This window comes from Oncorhynchus gorbuscha, linkage group LG24, assembly GCF_021184085.1.
Source record: "Oncorhynchus gorbuscha isolate QuinsamMale2020 ecotype Even-year linkage group LG24, OgorEven_v1.0, whole genome shotgun sequence".
Classification (NCBI taxonomy): domain Eukaryota; kingdom Metazoa; phylum Chordata; class Actinopteri; order Salmoniformes; family Salmonidae; genus Oncorhynchus; species Oncorhynchus gorbuscha.
The window spans coordinates 58,663,048-58,687,385 of NC_060196.1; the positions used below are offsets into that span (position 1 = coordinate 58,663,048).

The window sequence follows — 24,338 nt, forward strand, 5'->3', positions numbered from 1 at the left end:
CACACACACACACACACACACACACACACACACACACACACACACACAGGTTTGTTTTACTATCCTTATTGGGGACCAAATAATTGATTCCCATTCAAAAATCGTATTTTCCCTAACACCAACCGTAACCTTTAACCTAGCCTCATCGCAAACCAGAAAAACGTGAAGTTGGGGAGAAACCATGGCAAAAATCAGCTCAAGAGGGGTCAGCACCAGATGTCAATCAGTGACGCCTCGCAACTCGCCAAACAATCAAATGCTTTGCTTGGGCGGAGCTCCGAAGGCGCTCACCAGGTTAGTGCCGTCAGGAGCAACAGTCTACAATGCTGGCCATAAAAATAGGCTTTATTCTTGACGTAAGTGATATTTGGCTGTAAAGGCTAGCATGAGGGACAAGTAGCTAGCATGAGGGACAAGTAGCTAGCATGAGGGACAAGTAGCTAGCCACATTGAGTTATTTTTGTTGTTGTGGAAAAGTCAGCTAACCTTGTAAGTTACCTACAGTAGTAGGTATAACTAACCTAGCTAGCTACTAGCTAGCTATTATTAGAGAGCAATTTAAAAAAAGAAAAACAGCATATTATTGACCTAAAAGGTTTCCTCTGTTAGCCCAGTCGCTAGCTTATGCAGGGTCAATGATGCATAGACAGTTCCTGGTTGCTATGGGAGCTGCAATGATTTTGCTAGCAATATTGCTAAAATTAATTAAATAAAATGAACCTCGTAGAATGTTTCATGTAAAGCTCATCTCCTTTAGCCTAATTGTCATCTCCTTATTTTCATACAAGGGTTGGATTTGCACAAAATTTGATGTCAGAACTTAAAACTTAAAAGGCATGTACAAAATCTGATATATTCTTTACCGTATATACATTGTCTACTGGATAATTTTAAATTGAGAACGTCAACATGTAAACAATGTGTGAGTTTAGCTATTCTCTGCTTCAGATGACGGATGCCCACAAGGCTAGTAATGCCATCATTCTGTGGTCCTGCATTGGCGATGCATGCTATATGCTATATGCTATATGCTATATGCTATATGCATGCTATATGACAAGCAGCTAAATGGATTCACAAAGCTGATATACTGAGAGCTGATATACAATCAAATAAAACATATTAGAGATCTTACAACCAGACAAGGAAATGTTCATTTGAGAATAAATCCCAGAAACACAGACAAATTACAGACACAATCCCCTCTTTATTGCAGGTTTGTGACATGATTAATCAACACCGACACTAGCTGATGACTGACACTAGTTAATCACTGACACTAGTTAATCACCGACACTAGTTAATCACCGACACTAGTTAATCACTGACGCTAGTTAATCACCGACGCTAGTTAATCACCGACGCTAGTTAATCACCGACGCTAGTTAATCACCGACGCTAGTTAATCACCGACACTAGTTAATCACCGACACTAGTTAATCACCGACACTAGTTAATCACCGACACTAGTTAATCACCGACACTAGTTAATCACCGACACTAGTTAATCACCGACACTAGTTAATCACCGACACTAGTTAATCACCGACACTAGTTAATCACCGACGCTAGTTAATCACCGACGCTAGTTAATCACCGACACTAGTTAATCACCGATACTAGTTAATCACTGACACTAGTTAATCACTGACACTAGTTAATCACTGACACTAGTTGATGACTGACACTAGTTGATGACTGACACTAGTTAATCACCGACACTAGTTAATCACTGACACTAGTTAATCACCACTGACACTAGTTAATCACCGACACTAGTTAATCACTGACACTAGTTAATCACTGACACTAGTTAATCACCGACACTAGTTAATCACTGACACTAGTTAATCACCACCGACACTAGTTAATCACTGACACTAGTTAATCACCACTGACACTAGTTAATCACCGACACTAGTTAATCACCACCGACACTAGTTAATCACCACTGACACTAGTTAATCACTGACACTAGTTAATCACCACTGACACTAGTTAATCACCGACACTAGTTAATCACTGACACTAGTTAATCACCACTGACACTAGTTAATCACCACTGACACTAGTTAATCACCGACACTAGTTAATCACCACCGACACTAGTTAATCACTGACACTAGTTAATCACCGACACTAGTTAATCATTTAGCCGACACTAGTTAATTCACCATTGAACCCACTACCCTGACACTACCAACTGTTAATCACCACACTAGTTAATCACCACTGACACTAGTTAATCACCACTGACACTAGTTAATCACCGACACTAGTAATCACTGACACTAGTTAATCACCGACACTAGTTAATCACCGACACTAGTTAATCACCACTGACACTAGTTAATCACCGACACTAGTTAATCACCACTGACACTAGTTAATCACCGACACTAGTTAATGACTGACACTAGTTAATCACCACTGACACTAGTTAATCACCACTGACACTAGTTAATCACCACTGACACTAGTTAATCACCACTGACACAAGTTAATCACCGACACTAGTTAATCACCGACACTAGTTAATCACCGATACTAGTTAATCACTGACACTAGTTAATCACTGACACTAGTTGATGACTGACACTAGTTGATCACCGACACTAGTTAATCACCACCGACACTAGTTAATCACCACTGACACTAGTTAATCACTGACACTAGTTAATCACCACTGACACTAGTTAATCACCGACACTAGTTAATCACCACTGACACTAGTTAATCACCACTGACACTAGTTAATCACCACTGACACTAGTTAATCACCGACACTAGTTAATCACCGACACTAGTTAATCACCGACGCTAGTTAATCACCGACACTAGTTAATCACCGATACTAGTTAATCACTGACACTAGTTAATCACTGACACTAGTTAATCACCGACACTAGTTAATCACTGACACTAGTTAATCACCACTGACACTAGTTAATAACCACTGACACTAGTTAATCACCGACACTAGTTAATCACCACTGACACTAGTTAATCACTGACACTAGTTAATCACCACTGACACTAGTTAATCACCGACACTAGTTAATCACTGACACTAGTTAATCACTGACACTAGTTAATCACCGACACTAGTTGATGACTGACACTAGTTAATGACTGACACTAGTTAATCACCACCGACACTAGTTAATCACTGACACTAGTTAATCACCGACACTAGTTAATCACCACTGACACTAGTTAATCACCGACACTAGTTAATCACTGACACTAGTTAATCACCGACACTAGTTGATGACTGACACTAGTTAATGACTGACACTAGTTAATCACCACTGACACTAGTTAATCATCACCGACACTAGTTAATGACTGACACTAGTTAATCACCACTGACACTAGTTAATCATCACCGACACTAGTTAATGACTGACACTAGTTAATCACCACTGACACTAGTTAATCACTGACACTAGTTAATAACCACTGACACTAGTTAATCACCGACACTAGTTAATCACCACTGACACTAGTTAATCACTGACACTAGTTAATCACCACTGACACTAGTTCATCACCGACACTAGTTAATCACTGACACTAGTTAATCACTGACACTAGTTAATCACCGACACTAGTTGATGACTGACACTAGTTAATGACTGACACTAGTTAATCACCACCGACACTAGTTAATCACTGACACTAGTTAATCACCGACACTAGTTAATCACCACTGACACTAGTTAATCACCGACACTAGTTAATCACTGACACTAGTTAATCACCGACACTAGTTGATGACTGACACTAGTTAATGACTGACACTAGTTAATCACCACTGACACTAGTTAATCATCACCGACACTAGTTAATGACTGACACTAGTTAATCACCACTGACACTAGTTAATCATCACTGACACTAGTTAATGACTGACACTAGTTAATCACCACTGACACTAGTTAATCACTGACACTAGTTAATCACCACTGACACTAGTTAATCACCACTGACACTAGTTAATCACCGACACTAGTTAATCACCGACACTAGTTAATCACTGACACTAGTTAATCACCGACACTAGTTAATCACCACTGACACTAGTTAATCACTGACACTAGTTAATCACCACTGACACTAGTTAATCACCGACACTAGTTAATCACCACCGACACTAGTTAATCACCGACACTAGTTAATCACCGACACTAGTTAATCACCGACACTAGTTAATCACCGACACTAGTTAATCACCGACACTAGTTAATCACCGACACTAGTTAATCATCACCGACACTAGTTAATCACTGACACTAGTTAATCACCACTGACACTAGTTAATCACCACTGACACTAGTTAATCACCACTGACACTAGTTAATCACTGACACTAGTTAATCACCGTCACGACACTAGTTAAATACTGACACTAGTTAATCACCGTCACGACACTAGTTAATCACTGACACTAGTTAATCACTGACACTAGTTAATCACTGACACTAGTTAATCACCGACACTAGTTAATCACAGACACTAGTTAATCACCGACACTAGTTAATCACCGACACTAGTTAATCACCACTGACACTAGTTAATCACCACTGACACTAGTTAATCACCGACACTAGTTAATCACCGACACTAGTTAATCACCGACACTAGTTAATCACCGACACTAGTTAATCACCGACACTAGTTAATCACCGACACTAGTTAATCACCGACACTAGTTAATCACCGACACTAGTTAATCACCGACACTAGTTAATCACCACTGACACTAGTTAATCACCACTGACACTAGTTAATCACCACTGACACTAGTTAATCACCGACACTAGTTAATCACCGACACTAGTTAATCACCAGTTAATCACCACTGACACTAGTTAATCACCACTGACACTAGTTAATCACCACTGACACTAGTTAATCACCACTGACACTAGTTAATCACCACTGACACTAGTTAATCACCGACACTAGTTAATCACCACTGACACTAGTTAATCACTGACACTAGTTAATCACACACTAGTTAATCACCGACACTAGTTAATCACCGACACTAGTTAATCACCGACACTAGTTAATCACCGACACTAGTTAATCACTGACACTAGTTAATCACTGACACTAGTTAATCACCACTGACACTAGTTAATCACCGACACTAGTTAATCACCGACACTAGTTAATCACTGACACTAGTTAATCACCACCGACACTAGTTAATCACCGACACTAGTTAATCACCGACACTAGTTAATCACCACTGACACTAGTTAATCACTGACACTAGTTAATCACTGACACTAGTTAATCACTGACACTAGTTAATCACCACTGACACTAGTTAATCACCACTGACACTAGTTAATCACCACTGACACTAGTTAATCACCACTGACACTAGTTAATCACCACTGACACTAGTTAATCACCACCGACACTAGTTAATCACCACCGACACTAGTTAATCACCACCGACACTAGTTAATCACCGACACTAGTTAATCACCGACACTAGTTAATCACCGACACTAGTTAATCACCACTGACACTAGTTAATCACCACTGACACTAGTTAATCACCACTGACACTAGTTAATCACCGACACTAGTTAATCACCGACACTAGTTAATCACCGACACTAGTTAATCACCGACACTAGTTAATCACCGACACTAGTTAATCACCGACACTAGTTAATCACCTAGTTAATCACCACCGACACTAGTTAATCACCACTGACACTAGTTAATCACCGACACTAGTTAATCACCGACACTAGTTAATCACCACGAATCACTAGTTAATCACTGACACTAGTTAATCACCACTGACACTAGTTAATCACCACTGACACTAGTTAATCACCACCGACACTAGTTAATCACACCGACACTAGTTAATCACCACTGACACTAGTTAATCACCACTGACACTAGTTAATCACCACTGACACTAGTTAATCACCACTGACACTAGTTAATCACCACACTAGTTAATCACTGACACTAGTTAATCACCACTAATCACTGACACTAGTTAATCACTGACACTAGTTAATCACTGACACTAGTTAATCACCACTGACACTAGTTAATCACCGACACTAGTTAATCACCACTGACACTAGTTAATCACCACTGACACTAGTTAATCACCACTGACACTAGTTAATCACCACTGACACTAGTTAATCACCGACACTAGTTAATCACCACCGACACTAGTTAATCACTGACACTAGTTAATCACCGACACTAGTTAATCACCGACACTAGTTAATCACCACCGACACTAGTTAATCACCACCGACACTAGTTAATCACCGACACTAGTTAATCACCACCGACACTAGTTAATCACCACCGACACTAGTTAATCACCACCGACACTAGTTAATCACCACTGACACTAGTTAATCACCACTGACACTAGTTAATCACCGACACTAGTTAATCACTGACACTAGTTAATCACTAGTTAATCACTGACACTAGTTAATCACCGACACTAGTTAATCACCACTGACACTAGTTAATCACCGACACTAGTTAATCACCGACACTAGTTAATCACCGACACTAGTTAATCACCACTGACACTAGTTAATCACCACTGACACTAGTTAATCACCACTGACACTAGTTAATCACCACTGACACTAGTTAATCACCGACACTAGTTAATCACCACCGACACTAGTTAATCACCACCGACACTAGTTAATCACCACTGACACTAGTTAATCACCGACACTAGTTAATCACACTAGTTAATCACTGACACTAGTTAATCACCACTGACACTAGTTAATCACTGACACTAGTTAATCACTAGTTAATCACCACTGACACTAGTTAATCACCACTAGTTAATCACTAGTTAATCACCACTGACACTAGTTAATCACCACCGACACTAGTTAATCACCACAGACACTAGTTAATCACCACTGACACTAGTTAATCACCACTGACACTAGTTAATCACCACTGACACTAGTTAATCACCACTGACACTAGTTAATCACCACTGACACTAGTTAATCACCACTGACACTAGTTAATCACCACTGACACTAGTTAATCACCACTGACACTAGTTAATCACCACCGACACTAGTTAATCACCACCGACACTAGTTAATCACCACACTAGAATCACTAGTTAATCACCACACTGACACTAGTTAATCACCACACTAGTTAATCACTAGTTAATCACCACTGACACTAGTTAATCACCACTGACACTAGTTAATCACCACTGACACTAGTTAATCACCACTGACACTAGTTAATCACCACTGACACTAGTTAATCACCACCGACACTAGTTAATCACCACCAACACTAGTTAATCACCACCGACACTAGTTAATCACCACCGACACTAGTTAATCACTGACACTAGTTAATCACCACTGACACTAGTTAATCACCACTAGTTAATCACTACACTAGTTAATCACCGACACTAGTTAATCACCACTGACACTAGTTAATCACCGACACTAGTTAATCACCACTGACACTAGTTAATCACCACTGACACTAGTTAATCACCACTGACACTAGTTAATCACTGACACTAGTTAATCACCACACTAGTTAATCACTAGTTAATCACCGACACTAGTTAATCACCACTGACACTAGTTAATCACCAGCACTAGTTAATCACCGACACTAGTTAATCACCGACACTAGTTAATCACCACACTAGTTAATCACCACTAGTTAATCACCACGACACTAGTTAATCACCACCGACACTAGTTAATCACCACTAGACACTAGTTAATCACCACTGACACTAGTTAATCACCACTTAATCACCACCGACACTAGTTAATCACCACTGACACTAGTTAATCACCACACACTAGTTAATCACTGACACTAGTTAATCACCACTGACACTAGTTAATCACCACTGACACTAGTTAATCACCACTGACACTAGTTAATCACCACTGACACTAGTTAATCACCACTGACACTAGTTAATCACCACTGACACTAGTTAATCACCACTGACACTAGTTAATCACCACTGACACTAGTTAATCACCACTGACACTAGTTAATCACTGACACTAGTTAATCACCACTGACACTAGTTAATCACCACTGACACTAGTTAATCACCACTGACACTAGTTAATCACCACTGACACTAGTTAATCACCACTGACACTAGTTAATCACCACCGACACTAGTTAATCACCACCGACACTAGTTAATCACCACCGACACTAGTTAATCACCGACACTAGTTAATCACCACCGACACTAGTTAATCACCACCGACACTAGTTAATCACCACTGACACTAGTTAATCACTGACACTAGTTAATCACCACTGACACTAGTTAATCACCACTGACACTAGTTAATCACCACTGACACTAGTTAATCACCACCGACACTAGTTAATCACCACTGACACTAGTTAATCACTGACACTAGTTAATCACCGACACTAGTTAATCACCGACACTAGTTAATCACCGACACTAGTTAATCACCACTGACACTAGTTAATCACCGACACTAGTTAATCACCGACACTAGTTAATCACTGACACTAGTTAATCACTGACACTAGTTAATCACCACTGACACTAGTTAATCACCACTGACACTAGTTAATCACCACTGACACTAGTTAATCACCACTGACACTAGTTAATCACCACTGACACTAGTTAATCACCACTGACACTAGTTAATCACCACTGACACTAGTTAATCACCACTGACACTAGTTAATCACCACTAGTTACACTAGTTAATCACCACTGACACTAGTTAATCACCACTGACACTAGTTAATCACCACTGACACTAGTTAATCACACACTAGTTAATCACCACTGACACTAGTTAATCACCACTGACACTAGTTAATCACCACCGACACTAGTTAATCACCACCGACACTAGTTAATCACCGACACTAGTTAATCACCACTGACACTAGTTAATCACCACTGACACTAGTTAATCACCACTGACACTAGTTAATCACCACTGACACTAGTTAATCACCACTGACACTAGTTAATCACCACTGACACTAGTTAATCACCACTGACACTAGTTAATCACCACTGACACTAGTTAATCACCACTGACACTAGTTAATCACCGACACTAGTTAATCACCGACACTAGTTAATCACCGACACTAGTTAATCACCACTGACACTAGTTAATCACCACTGACACTAGTTAATCACCACTGACACTAGTTAATCACCACTGACACTAGTTAATCACCACCGACACTAGTTAATCACTGACACTAGTTAATCACTGACACTAGTTAATCACCACTGACACTAGTTAATCACCGACACTAGTTAATCACCACCGACACTAGTTAATCACCACCGACACTAGTTAATCACCACCGACACTAGTTAATCACCACCGACACTAGTTAATCACCGACACTAGTTAATCACCGACACTAGTTAATCACCACCGACACTAGTTAATCACCACTGACACTAGTTAATCACCACTGACACTAGTTAATCACTGACACTAGTTAATCACCACTGACACTAGTTAATCACCGACACTAGTTAATCACCACTGACACTAGTTAATCACCACTGACACTAGTTAATCACTGACACTAGTTAATCACCACTGACACTAGTTAATCACCGACACTAGTTAATCACCACTGACACTAGTTAATCACCACTGACACTAGTTAATCACCGACACTAGTTAACTCACCGACACTAGTTAATCACCACTGACACTAGTTAATCACTGACACTAGTTAATCACCACTGACACTAGTTAATCACTGACACTAGTTAATCACCACTGACACTAGTTAATCACCACTGACACTAGTTAATCACCACTGACACTAGTTAATCACTGACACTAGTTAATCACTGACACTAGTTAATCACCACCGACACTAGTTAATCACCACCGACACTAGTTAATCACCACCGACACTAGTTAATCACTGACACTAGTTAATCACCGACACTAGTTAATCACCACCGACACTAGTTAATCACCACTGACACTAGTTAATCACCACTGACACTAGTTAATCACTGACACTAGTTAATCACCACTGACACTAGTTAATCACTGACACTAGTTAATCACCACTGACACTAGTTAATCACCACTGACACTAGTTAATCACCACTGACACTAGTTAATCACTGACACTAGTTAATCACCACTGACACTAGTTAATCACCGACACTAGTTAATCACTGACACTAGTTAATCACCACCGACACTAGTTAATCACCGACACTAGTTAATCACTGACACTAGTTAATCACCACTGAATCACTAGTTAATCACTGACACTAGTTAATCACCACACCACACTAGTTACACTAGTTAATCACCACTGACACTAGTTAATCACTGACACTAGTTAATCACCACTGACACTAGTTAATCACCACACTAGTTAATCACTGACACTAGTTAATCACCACTGACACTAGTTAATCACCACTGACACTAGTTAATCACTGACACTAGTTAATCACCACTGACACTAGTTAATCACTGACACTAGTTAATCACCACTGACACTAGTTAATCACCACTGACACTAGTTAATCACTGACACTAGTTAATCACCACTGACACTAGTTAATCACCGACACTAGTTAATCACTGACACTAGTTAATCACTGACACTAGTTAATCACCACTGACACTAGTTAATCACCACTGACACTAGTTAATCACCACTGACACTAGTTAATCACTGACACTAGTTAATCACCACTGACACTAGTTAATCACCACCGACACTAGTTAATCACCACTGACACTAGTTAATCACCACTGACACTAGTTAATCACCACTGACACTAGTTAATCACCACTGACACTAGTTAATCACTGACACTAGTTAATCACCACTGACACTAGTTAATCACCACTGACACTAGTTAATCACTGACACTAGTTAATCACCACTGACACTAGTTAATCACCGACACTAGTTAATCACTGACACTAGTTAATCACCACCGACACTAGTTAATCACCACCGACACTAGTTAATCACTGACACTAGTTAATCACCACTGACACTAGTTAATCACCACCGACACTAGTTAATCACCACTGACACTAGTTAATCACCACTGACACTAGTTAATCACTGACACTAGTTAATCACCACTGACACTAGTTAATCACCGACACTAGTTAATCACTGACACTAGTTAATCACTGACACTAGTTAATCACTGACACTAGTTAATCACTGACACTAGTTAATCACCACTGACACTAGTTAATCACCGACACTAGTTAATCACAGACACTAGTTAATCACCGACACTAGTTAATCACCGACACTAGTTAATCACCGACACTAGTTAATCACCGCTGACACTAGTTAATCACCGACACTAGTTAATCACCACTGACACTAGTTAATCACCGACACTAGTTAATCACTGACACTAGTTAATCACCACTGACACTAGTTAATCACAGACACTAGTTAATCACCGACACTAGTTAATCACCGACACTAGTTAATCACTGACACTAGTTAATCACCACTGACACTAGTTAATCACAGACACTAGTTAATCACCACTGACACTAGTTAATCACTGACACTAGTTAATCACTGACACTAGTTAATCACCACTGACACTAGTTAATCACCACTGACACTAGTTAATCACCACTGACACTAGTTAATCACCGACACTAGTTAATCACCACTGACACTAGTTAATCACCACTGACACTAGTTAATCACCACTGACACTAGTTAATCACAGACACTAGTTAATCACTGACACTAGTTAATCACCGACACTAGTTAATCGCCACTGACACTAGTTAATCACCACTGACACTAGTTAATCACCACTGACACTAGTTAATCACCACTGACACTAGTTAATCACCACTGACACTAGTTAATCACAGACACTAGTTAATCACCACCGACACTAGTTAATCACTGACACTAGTTAATCACTGACACTAGTTAATCACTGACACTAGTTAATCACCGACACTAGTTAATCACCACTGACACTAGTTAATCACCACTGACACTAGTTAATCACCACTGACACTAGTTAATCACCACTGACACTAGTTAATCACAGACACTAGTTAATGACTGACACTAGTTAATCACCACCGACACTAGTTAATCACTGACACTAGTTAATCACTGACACTAGTTAATCACCGACACTAGTTAATCACCGACACTAGTTAATCACCGACACTAGTTAATCACCGACACTAGTTTATTTTGAATAATAGTTCAGCAATTAAAACAAGTTTAAACACTTCACCTAACTTAATCAAAACTTCATCACTTCATAATTTATAACTAAGCTAAAGACCATCAAGGACAACAACCTCCCGAGCCACTGCCTGTTCACCCCGCTATCATCCAGAAGGCGAGGTCAGTACAGGTGCATCAAAGCTGGGACCGAGAGACTGAAAAACAGCTTCTATCTCAAGGCCATCAGACTGTTAAACAGCCACCACTAACATTGAGTGGCTGCTGCCAACACACTGACTCAAATCATTGGCCACTCTAACAAATGCTTCACTAGCCACTTTATTATTGGCACTTTAATAATGATGTTTACATATTTTGCATTACTCATCTCATATGTACAGTTGAAGTCGGAGGTTTACATACACTTACATTGGAGTCATTAAAACTCATGTTTCAACCACTCCACAAATTTCTTGTTAACAAACTATAGTTTAAGGAAAGTCGGGTAGGACATCTACTTTGTGCATGACACAAGTCATTTTTACAACAATTGTTTATAGACAGATTATTTCAGTGATAATTCACTGTATCACAATTCCAGCGGGTCAGAAGTTTACATATACTAAATTGAATGTGCCTTTAAACAGCTTGGAAAATTCCAGAAAATTATGTCATGGCTTTAGAAACTTATGATAGGCTAATTGAAATTGTTTAAGTCAATTGGAGGTGTACCTGTGGATGTATTTCAAGGCCTACCTTCAAACTCAGTGCCTCTTTGCTTGAAATTATGGGAAAATCAAAATAAATCAACCAAGACCTCAGAAAAATATTGTAGACCTCCATTGAGTCTGGTTCATCCTTGGGAGAAATTTCCAAACGCCTTAAGGTATCACGTTCATCTGTATAAACAATAGTACCCAAGTATAAACACCATGGGTCCCCAAAGTCATCATACAGTTCAGGAAGGAGACGTGTTCTGTCTCCTAGAGATGAACGTATTTTGGTGTGAAAAGTGCAAATCAATCCCAGAACAACAGCAAAGGACCTTGTGAAGATGCTGGAGGAAACAGGTACACAAGTATCTATATCCACAGTAAAACGAGTCCTATATCGACATAACCTGAAAGGCCGCTCAGCAAGGAAGAAGCCACTGCTCCAAAACCGCCATAAAAAAGCCAGACTATATGGTTTGCAACTGCACATGAGGACAAAGATGGTACTTTTTGAGGAAATGTCTTCTGGTCTGATGAAACAATAATAGAAATGTTTGGCCATAATGACCATCATTGTGTTTGGAGGAAAAAGGAGGAGGCTTGCAAGCCGAAGAACACCATCCCAACCGTGAAGCACGGGGGTGGCAGCATCATGTTGTGGGGGTGCTTTGCTGCAGAAGGGATAGGTGCACTTCACAAAATAGATGGCCTCATGAGGTTGGAAAATTTTGTGGATATATTGAAGCAACATCTCAAGACATCAGTCAGGAAGTTAAATCTTATTGACACAGCCATGAATAAAGAATGGTACCAACACATCCTCCGAGAGCAACTTCTCCCTACCATCCAGGAACAGTTTGGTGACGAACAATGCCTTTTCCAGCATGGTGGAGCACCTTGCCATAAGGCAAAAGTGATAACTAAGTGGCTCGGGGAACAAAACATCAATATGTTGTGTCCATGGCCAGGAAACTCCCCAGACCTTAATCCCATTGGGAACTTGTGGTCAATCCTCAAGAGGCGGGTGGGCAAACAAAACCCCACAAATTCGGACAAAACTCCAAGCATTGATTATGCAAGAATGGGCTGCCATCAGTCAGGATGTGGCCCAGAAGTTAATTGACAGCATGCCAGGGCGGATTGCAGAGGTATTGAAAAAGAAGGGTCAACACTGCAAATATTGACTCTTTGTACCAACTTTATGTAATTGTCAATAAAAGCCTTTGACACTTATGAAATGCTTGTAATTATACTTCAGTATTCCATAGTAACATCTGACAAAAATATCTAAAGACACTGAAGCAGCAGACTTTGTGAAAAGTAATATTTGTGTCATTCTCTAAACTTTTGTGCACAACTGTAAATAAGGTATCTGCTTTTATTTTTAATGCATTTGGTAAAATTTCTAAAAACCTGTTTACACTTTTTTTATTATGGGGTATTGTGTGTAGATTAATGCGGGCAAAATAAATGTAATTTACATTTACATTTACATTTAAGTCATTTAGCAGATGCTCTTATCCAGAGCGACTTACAAATTGGTGCATTCACCATCCAGTGGAGCAGCCACTTTACAATAGTGCATCTAAATCTTTTAAGGGGGGGGGGTGAGAAGGATTACTTTATCCTATCCTAGGTATTCCTTAAAGAGGTGGGGTTTCAGGTGTCTCCGATGTTAGAACAAGGCTGTAACATAACAAAAAGATGGAAAAAGTCAAGGGGTCTGAATACTTTCCCAATGCACTGTTAGCATTAATGGTCCTCTAATGTTCCACATTCTAATAGGCCTACACTAAAGTATGGTGTGTGTGTGTGTGTGTGTGTGTATGTGGGGGCACATGTAGCCATGACAACCTAGGGTTTATCTTTAACTGACAACAATTTCCATAGAAGAGCAAGGACACTTGCTTTCCTGGAATGTGACTATCAAAAGGAAGGTCACTGAAAACACCATCCCGTAGTTATTTTGATCCCGTACGACAGGGGTTAAGTAACCCTGTTCCTGGACTGCCGCAGGTATTAACTAGGCGCCCACACCTGAACAACTGAGCTAATTGATCAGTTCAGTGATTTGACTAAATTCAACACACCTGGTCTTCCAGGTCAGTTAAATCAAAAAACATGAAGTGCCTGCGGGCCCCTCCAGGACCAGGGTTGCCTGAACCTGTTTTACAAGATAACGACAACAAACTGTCACAACAGTGTGTGGTGTGGTGGAATAATACGGGTGTTAGTAACAGGACAGGAGAAATTCTAGAAGGAATGAGGAAGTAAACAAGACATTACTGTATCTTCCTTGGTCACGGCTCGTGTAGCCCTAAATGGCACCCGGTTCCCTATATAGTGCACTACTTTTAACCAGAGTCCATCGTCAAAAGTGGTGCACTATATAGGGAGAAGAGGGTGCCATTTGGGATTCAAGGTCACACCCATTATCCTTGTCACGTAGAACAATCAATCTGAGAACTGGGACTATATTCACGAAGCGTCTCAGAGTAGGAGTGCTGACCTAGGATCAGTTTGGCCTTTTAGACCACAATGAATACGATGACATGGACCTGATCTTATTCTCTGAGACGCTGTATGAATCAAGACAGCAAACAAATGGAAGGATTCAATGTTTAGTTTATTAAATGTGATTTGTAACTCTTTAAAAAAAAAAAGTTTACTCTGCTACATGAGTTCTATCTCTCCCTTTCTCTCTCACCCTGGCACTAAAGGAGGGCAGTTGTTGCTCGTTCAAATACATTTTTATTGGTCACGTACACATATTTAGCAGATGTTACTGCGGGTGTAACTAAATGCTTGTGTTCCTAGCTCCAACAGTGCAGTAGTATCTAACTAAATGCTTGTGTTTCTAGCTCCAACAGTGCAGTAATATCTAACTAAATGCTTGTGTTTCGAGCTCCAACAGTGCAGTAGTATCTAACTAAATGCTTGTGTTCCTAGCTCCAACAGTGCAGTAGTATCTAACTAAATGCTTTTGTTCCTAGCTCCATCAGTGCAGTAGTATCTAACTAAATGCTTGTGTTCCTAGCTCCAACAGTGCAGTAGTATCTAACTAAATGCTTTTGTTCCTAGCTCCATCAGTGCAGTAGTATCTAACTAAATGCTTGTGTTCCTAGCTCCAACAGTGCAGTAGTATCTAACTAAATGCTTTTGTTCCTAGCTCCATCAGTGCAGTAGTATCTAACTAAATGCTTGTGTTCCTAGCTCCATCAGTGCAGTAGTATCTAACTAAATGCTTGTGTTCCTAGCTCCATCAGTGCAGTAGTATCTAACTAAATGCTTGTGTTTCTAGCTCCAACAGTGCAGTAGTATCTAAATAAATGCTTGTGTTTCTAGCTCCAACAGTGCAGTAGTATCTAACTAAATGCTTGTGTTTCTAGCTCCAACAGTGCAGTAATATCTAACTAAATGCTTGTGTTCCTAGCTCCAACAGTGCAGTAGTATCTAACTAAATGCTTGTGTTCCTAGCTCCAACAGTGCAGTAGTATCTAACTAAATGCTTGTGTTCCTAGCTCCATCAGTGCAGTAGTATCTATCTAAATGCTTGTGTTTCTAGCTCCAACAGTGCAGTAGTATCTAACTAAATGCTTGTGTTTCTAGCTCCAACAGTGCAGTAATATCTAACTAAATGCTTGTGTTTCGAGCTCCAACAGTGCAGTAGTATCTAACTAAATGCTTGTGTTCCTAGCTCCAACAGTGCAGTAGTATCTAACTAAATGCTTTTGTTCCTAGCTCCATCAGTGCAGTAGTATCTAACTAAATGCTTGTGTTCCTAGCTCCAACAGTGCAGTAGTATCTAACTAAATGCTTTTGTTCCTAGCTCCATCAGTGCAGTAGTATCTAACTAAATGCTTGTGTTCCTAGCTCCAACAGTGCAGTAGTATCTAACTAAATGCTTTTGTTCCTAGCTCCATCAGTGCAGTAGTATCTAACTAAATGCTTGTGTTCCTAGCTCCATCAGTGCAGTAGTATCTAACTAAATGCTTGTGTTCCTAGCTCCATCAGTGTAGTAGTATCTAACTAAATGCTTGTGTTTCTAGCTCCAACAGTGCAGTAGTATCTAAATAAATGCTTGTGTTTCTAGCTCCAACAGTGCAGTAGTATCTAACTAAATGCTTGTGTTTCTAGCTCCAACAGTGCAGTAATATCTAACTAAATGCTTGTGTTCCTAGCTCCAACAGTGCAGTAGTATCTAACTAAATGCTTGTGTTTCTAGCTCCAACAGTGCAGTAGTATCTAACTAAATGCTTGTGTTCCTAGCTCCATCAGTGCAGTAGTATCTAACTAAATGCTTGTGTTCCTAGCTCCAACAGTGCAGTAGTATCTAACTAAATGCTTGTGTTCCTAGCTCCATCAGTGCAGTAGTATCTAACTAAATGCTTGTGTTCCTAGCTCCATCAGTGCAGTAGTATCTAACTAAATGCTTTTGTTCCTAGCTCCATCAGTGCAGTAGTATCTAACTAAATGCTTGTGTTCCTAGCTCCATCAGTGCAGTAGTATCTAACTAAATGCTTGTGTTCCTAGCTCCATCGGTGCAGTAGTATCTAACTAAATGCTTGTGTTTCTAGCTCCAACAGTGCAGTAGTATCTAACTAAATGCTTGTGTTTCTAGCTCCAACAGTGCAGTAGTATCTAACTAAATGCTTGTGTTTCTAGCTCCAACAGTGCAGTAATATCTAACTAAATGCTTGTGTTCCTAGCTCCATCAGTGCAGTAGTATCTAACTAAATGCTTGTGTTTCTAGCTCCAACAGTGCAGTAGTATCTAACTAAATGCTTGTGTTCCTAGCTCCATCAGTGCAGTAGTATCTAACTAAATGCTTGTGTTCCTAGCTCCAACAGTGCAGTAATATCTAACTAAATGCTTGTGTTCCTAGCTCCAACAGTGCAGTAGTATCTAACTAAATGCTTGTGTTCCTAGCTCCATCAGTGCAGTAGTATCTAACTAAATGCTTGTGTTCCTAGCTCCAACAGTGCAGTAGTATCTAACTAAATGCTTGTGTTCCTAGCTCCATCAGTGCAGTAGTATCTAACTAAATGCTTGTGTTCCTAGCTCCAACAGTGCAGTAGTATCTAACTAAATGCTTGTGTTCCTAGCTCCATCAGTGCAGTAGTATCTAACTAAATGCTTGTGTTCCTAGCTCCAACAGTGCAGTAGTATCTAACTAAATGCTTGTGTTTCTAGCTCCAACAGTGCAGTAATATCTAACTAAATGCTTGTGTTCCTAGCTCCAACAGTGCAGTAATATCTAACTAAATGCTTGTGTTCCTAGCTCCAACAGTGCAGTAGTATCTAACTAAATGCTTGTGTTTCTAGCTCCAACAGTGCAGTAGTATCTAACTAAATGCTTGTGTTCCTAGCTCCAACAGTGCAGTAATATCTAACTAAATGCTTGTGTTCCTAGCTCCAACAGTGCAGTAATATCTAACTAAATGCTTGTGTTCCTAGCTCCAACAGTGCAGTAGTATCTAACTAAATGCTTGTGTTCCTAGCTCCAACAGTGCAGTAATATCTAACTAAATGTTTGTGTTCCTAGCTCTAACAGTGCAGTAGTATCAAACAATTCACAACAATACACACAATCTAAAAGTAAAATAATGGAATTAAAAAAAATATAAATATTAGGACGAGCAATGTTGGAGTGGCACTGATTAAAGTACAGCAGAATAGAATACAGTACATACATATGAGATGAGTAAAGCAGTATGTAAACATTATTAAAGTTTCTAGTGTTTCATCATTAAAGTGGCCAGTGATTCCAAGTCTGTGTACATAGGACAGCAGCCTCTTTTAAGGTGTAGAGTTGTGTAACCGGGTGGAAGCCAGTTAGTGATGGCTATTTGTTGGAGAAGAAGGTGTTTAGCTTGTCCAAAGCAAGGCGTCGGTGTCCGTGACGTGGCCGATTTGACCTTTGTAGGTCGTGATTGTCTGTAGACTCTGCCACATACGTCTCGTGTCTGAGCCGTTGAATTGCGACTCCACTTTGTCATATCCTAGTCTGCGTGATCAAAACAATCTTGAAGCATGGATTCCGATTGGTCAGAACAGCATTGAATAGACCTTAGCCCAGGTACTTCCTGTTTGAATTTCGTCCTATAGGAAGAGAGGAGCAAAATGATCAGATTTGCTAAAAGGAGGGCGGGGGAGGGCCTTGCAGGCATTTTGAAAAGTTGTTGGTAGATCTTCGGTAGCGTTTTCCTTAAATTTGCTTTGTTAAAATCCCCAGCTACAATAAATGCGGCCTCAGGATATCTGGTTTCCAGTTTGCATAAAGTCCAGTGTAGTTCTTTGAGGGCCGCCGTGGTATCGGCTTGAGGGGGAATATACACAGCTGTGACTATAACCAAAGAGAATTCTCTTGGGAGGTAATACGTTGGCATTTGATTGTGAGGTATTCTAGGTTGGGGGAACAAAATGACTTGAGTTTCTGTATGTTATCACAATCACCCCATGAGTAGTTAATCATGAAACATACACCCCGCCTTTCTTCTCCCAGGAGAGTTCTTTATTCTTGTCTGTGCGATGTACTGAGAATCCAGCTGACTGTATAGACAGGGACAGTATATCCCGAGAACCATGTTTCCGTGAAACAGAGTATGTTACAATCCTTGATGTATATCTGGAAGGAGATCCTCGCCCTGAGCTTGTCTACTTTATTATTCAAAGACTGAACATTAGAGAGTAATATACTCGGAAGCGGTGGATGGTGTGCATGCCTCCTGTGTCAGACTAGAAGCCCACTCCGAATATCTCTTCTCTGCTGGCGGTGTTTTGGAGCAGCCTCTGGGATAAGTTCAGTTGCCCCGGGGGGGTACGAACAAAGGATCCAAGTCGTATTCCTGGTCGTAATGCTGGTGAGTTACCGCCGCTCTGATATTTAAAAACAAATCTGTCCTGCTAAGCACTCAAAATGTAACAAGTACTTTTGGGTGTCAGGGATAATGAAAGTACATATTTTTCATTAAGAATGTAGTAAAGTAAAGATGCCCCCCAAAAACAACTTAAGTAGTACTTTCAAGTATTTTTATTAAATGTTTAAGTAACTAGGTAAGAACAAATTCTTATTTACAATGACGGCTTTGGAACAGTGGGTTAACTGCCTTGTTCAGGGAAAGAATGGCAGATTTTTTAACCTTGTCAGCTCGGGGATTTGATCTAGCAACCTTTCGGTTACTGGCACAACACTCTAACCACTAGGCTACCTGCCGCCCCAACTTAAGTACTTCACACCACTGAGCAGATGCAACAATATGTTAGTTGACAACAATGCTGCTTTCCACTTTGCTATTTAATGTACATCCACAAGCGTCCCATAATTTAACTAGGTTTGTGTATCATACTGTTTGCAAACAGCTAGTTTGTCTTTTCTTCGCAAGTTGTGGCTAAAATAAATTGTGTTAGCCGCTAATACTAAATCGCTAGTTAGCTGGCTAGCTAATAAAATGTACAGTCAGAGCAAACGTAGCTAGCTAATACAGGCTGATACCAGTGCTGGTGTAGGCCTAAATCAGCCTGTTGTCTGTGCAACAGTATCTTCTAAATCAGACAGGAATAAGCGAAGCATGAATATGTTAAGCTACATAAAGAGAAAACTACAATTATAGGGTCCCACCTCCCTGGGAAACACTGACCAACACTTTGGTTCCGACCCTGTGTCAATAATGCCTCCATAGAGATTCTAATAGTATTTTAATTCCTAATTCTATGAATGTCTTGTCATACAACAACGTATTCAAAGGGCCCACTATTACACTCCAACTATAGAATTAGAATAATCATTTCCATGATTCCAACAGTTCACCTAAGTGTTTTTTAAATCTAAATTGCAAGTCAAATTGCAATTGCAATATTTGGTTAAACATAAGGCCTAGATTCTATTGCCCATATCGTGCAGCCCTACCTGGCAGAGTGGAAATGATCTCAAAATCAGATCAACTTTTGTTTGTACTGTTCAATCAAACTTCAACCAATCAGAATGGAGAAAGCCTGATATTAGAAGGTATGTGTTTCCACTCTAGGGTCACGGACAACTCGTAAAACAAAATGGATAACTTTTATTATTTAAAAACATAAAATACTGTCAAATACCGTCAACAGAACAAATGCATTGTGATATTTTTCCCATATTTCCCAGCCCTACATCTGGAACACAATCCAGATCATTCGAGACAGTCATCTAAAACGGTCTTACTGTTTTCTATCACATCTATTCACAGTAACTAGTGCTGCACTCAGCTTTATGGCACAGCACACAGAAACCAATGACGTACGCAAAGACCATACGGCCCAATCGCGCTGACATCACAACACACTGCAAGACACTCGTGAGCTGAGGTTGAAAACAGGATCAGAGTACACTTTGCATTTCCTCCCCAACCCCCTTCCCCTGAGCCCTAGTCTCTTGTGGACAGACTACGTAACATAAATGGTATCAGAACATCTGTCAGCAGCCTGTGGGACGCAAACTCAACTCAAAGAGAGACCATAGAAACAATACACTTCAATAACGACAAGATCAACATCCATCTCTAGTTATAAACGGGGTAGTTCGAGCCCTGAATGCTGACAGCCGTGGTATATCAGACTGTATACCACGGGTGTGACAAAACATGTATTTTTCCTGCTCTAATTACGTTGGAAACCAGTTTATAATATCAAATAAGGCATCTCTGGGGTTTGTGGTATATGGCCAATATACAACGGCTAAGGGCTGTGTCCAGGCACTCCATGTTGCGTCGTGCTTAAGAACAGCTTGTAGCCGTGGTATATTGGCCATATACCACACCCCCTCCCCTCATTGCCTAATTACAGGTGCCCAGTAAACAATTGTTCTGGTGGTTCTGTCAACGTCCCTGGTCATTTGGATAGGTATTTTTACATTGGAGGTGGGGGGGGGGTGTATCACCCTGCTTCCTTTCCTCAATCTAGTATCTTTTCTCATACCTCTCCCCCCTCTTAGAATCTAATCAAGTAGTTGGCGCCAGATTTTCCTTCTGGGACACCCAGATGACCTTTGCCCTAACCCTTCCATGTTTGTAGATCTGTACAGCGGAAGCATTACCACGACACTGATTATGCCTGAATAAAGCCCTTCAGATCAGCAAACATGGAAGGGTAAGGAGTGGTTTAGTCTACTGGTCTGGAGGGTGTCCTAGTCTACTGGTCAGGAGGGTCTCCTAGTCTACTGGTCAGGAGGGTGTCCTAGTCTACTGGTCAGGAGGGTGTCCTAGTCTACTGGTCAGGAGGGTCTCCTAGTCTACTGGTCAGGAGGGTGTCCTAGTCTACTGGTCAGGAGGGTCTCCTAGTCTACTGGTCAGGAGGGTCTCCTAGTCTACTGGACAGGAGGGTGTACTAGTCTACTGGTCAGGAGGGTGTCCTAGTCTACTGGTCAGGAGGGTGTCCTAGTCTACTGGTCTGGAGGGTGTCCTAGTCTACTGGTCAGGAGGGTCTCCTAGTCTACTGGTCAGGAGGGTCTCCTAGTCTACTGGTCAGGAGGGTCTCCTAGTCTACTGGTCTGGAGGGTGTCCTAGTCTACTGGTCTGGAGGGTCTCCTAGTCTACTGGTCAGGAGGGTGTCCTAGTCTACTGGTCAGGAGGGTCTCCTAGTCTACTGGTCAGGAGGGTGTCCTAGTCTACTGGTCAGGAGGGTGTCCTAGTCTACTGGTCAGGAGGGTCTCCTAGTCTACTGGTCAGGAGGGTCTCCTAGTCAGGATAGGGTGTCCTAGTCTACTGGTCAGGAGGGTCTCCTAGTCTACTGGTCAGGAGGGTCTCCTAGTCTACTGGTCAGGATAGGGTCTCCTAGTCTACTGGTCAGGAGGGTCTCCTAGTCTACTGGTCAGGATAGGGTGTCCTAGTCTACTGGTCAGGATAGGATGTCCTAGTCTACTGGTCAGGATAGGGTGTCCTAGTCTACTGGTCAGGATAGGGTGTCCTAGTCTACTGGTCAGGATAGGGTGTCCTAGTCTACTGGTCAGGATAGGGTGTCCTAGTCTACTGGTCAGGATAGGGTGTCCTAGTCTACTGGTCAGGAGGGTGTCCTAGTCAGGATATGGTGTCCTAGTCTACTGGTCAGGAGGGTGTCCTAGTCAGGATAGGGTGTCCTAGTCTACTGGTCAGGAGGGTGTCCTAGTCAGGATATGGTGTCCTAGTCTACTGGTCAGGATAGGGTGTCCTAGTCTACTGGTCAGGAGGGTGTCCTAGTCAGGATATGGTGTCCTAGTCTACTGGTCAGGATAGGGTGTCCTAGTCTACTGGTCAGGAGGGTGTCCTAGTCAGGATATGGTGTCCTAGTCTACTGGTCAGGAGGGTGTCCTAGTCAGGATAGGGTGTCCTAGTCAGGATAGGGTGTCCTAGTCTACTGGTCAGGAGGGTGTCCTAGTCAGGATAGGGTGTCCTAGTCTACTAGTCAGGATAGGGTGTCCTAGTCTACTGGTCAGGAGGGTGTCCTAGTCAGGATAGGGTGTCCTAGTCTACTGGTCAGGATAGGGTGTCCTAGTCTACTGGTCAGGATAGGGTGTCCTAGTCTACTGGTCAGGAGGGTGTCCTAGTCAGGATAGGGTGTCCTAGTCAGGATAGGGTGTCCTAGTCAGGATAGGGTGTCCTAGTCTACTGGTCAGGAGGGTGTCCTAGTCAGGATAGGGTGTCCTAGTCTACTGGTCAGGAGGGTGTCCTAGTCAGGATAAGGTGTCCTAGTCTACTGGTCAGGAGGGTGTCCTAGTCAGGATAGGGTGTCCTAGTCAGGATAGGGTGTCCTAGTCTACTGGTCAGGAGGGTGTCCTAGTCAGGATAGGGTGTCCTAGTCAGGATAGGGTGTCCTAGTCTACTGGTCAGGATAGGGTGTCCTAGTCTACTGGTCAGGAGGGTGTCCTAGTCAGGATAGGGTGTCCTAGTCAGGATAGGGTGTCCTAGTCTACTGGTCAGGAGGGTCTCCTAGTCTACTGGTCAGGAGGGTCTCCTAGTCTACTGGTCAGGAGTGTCTCCTAGTCTACTGGTCAGGATAGGGTGTCCTAGTCTACTGGTCAGGATAGGGTGTCCTAGTCTACTGGTCAGGAGGGTCTCCTAGTCTACTGGTCAGGAGGGTCTCCTAGTCTACTGGTCAGGAGGGTCTCCTAGTCTACTGGTCAGGAGGGTGTCCTAGTCTACTGGTCAGGAGGGTGTCCTAGTCTACTGGTCTGGTGGGTGTCCTAGTCTACTGGTCTGGTGGGTGTCCTAGTCTACTGGTCTGGTGGGTGTCCTAGTCTACTGGTCAGGAGGGTGTCCTAGTCTACTGGTCTGGTGGGTGTCCTAGTCTACTGGTCAGGATAGGGTGTCCTAGTCTACTGGTCAGGAGGGTCTCCTAGTC

The 24,338-nt window shown here is 41.5% G+C and overlaps 1 protein-coding gene across 2 annotated transcripts in view; it reads right to left on the minus strand.

The window, feature by feature from the left end:
- LOC124012616 (regulator of G-protein signaling rgs-7-like) overlaps positions 1-24,338 on the minus strand; it is a 34,131-nt gene that overhangs the window by 4,160 nt on the left and 5,633 nt on the right. The window lies entirely within an intron of this gene.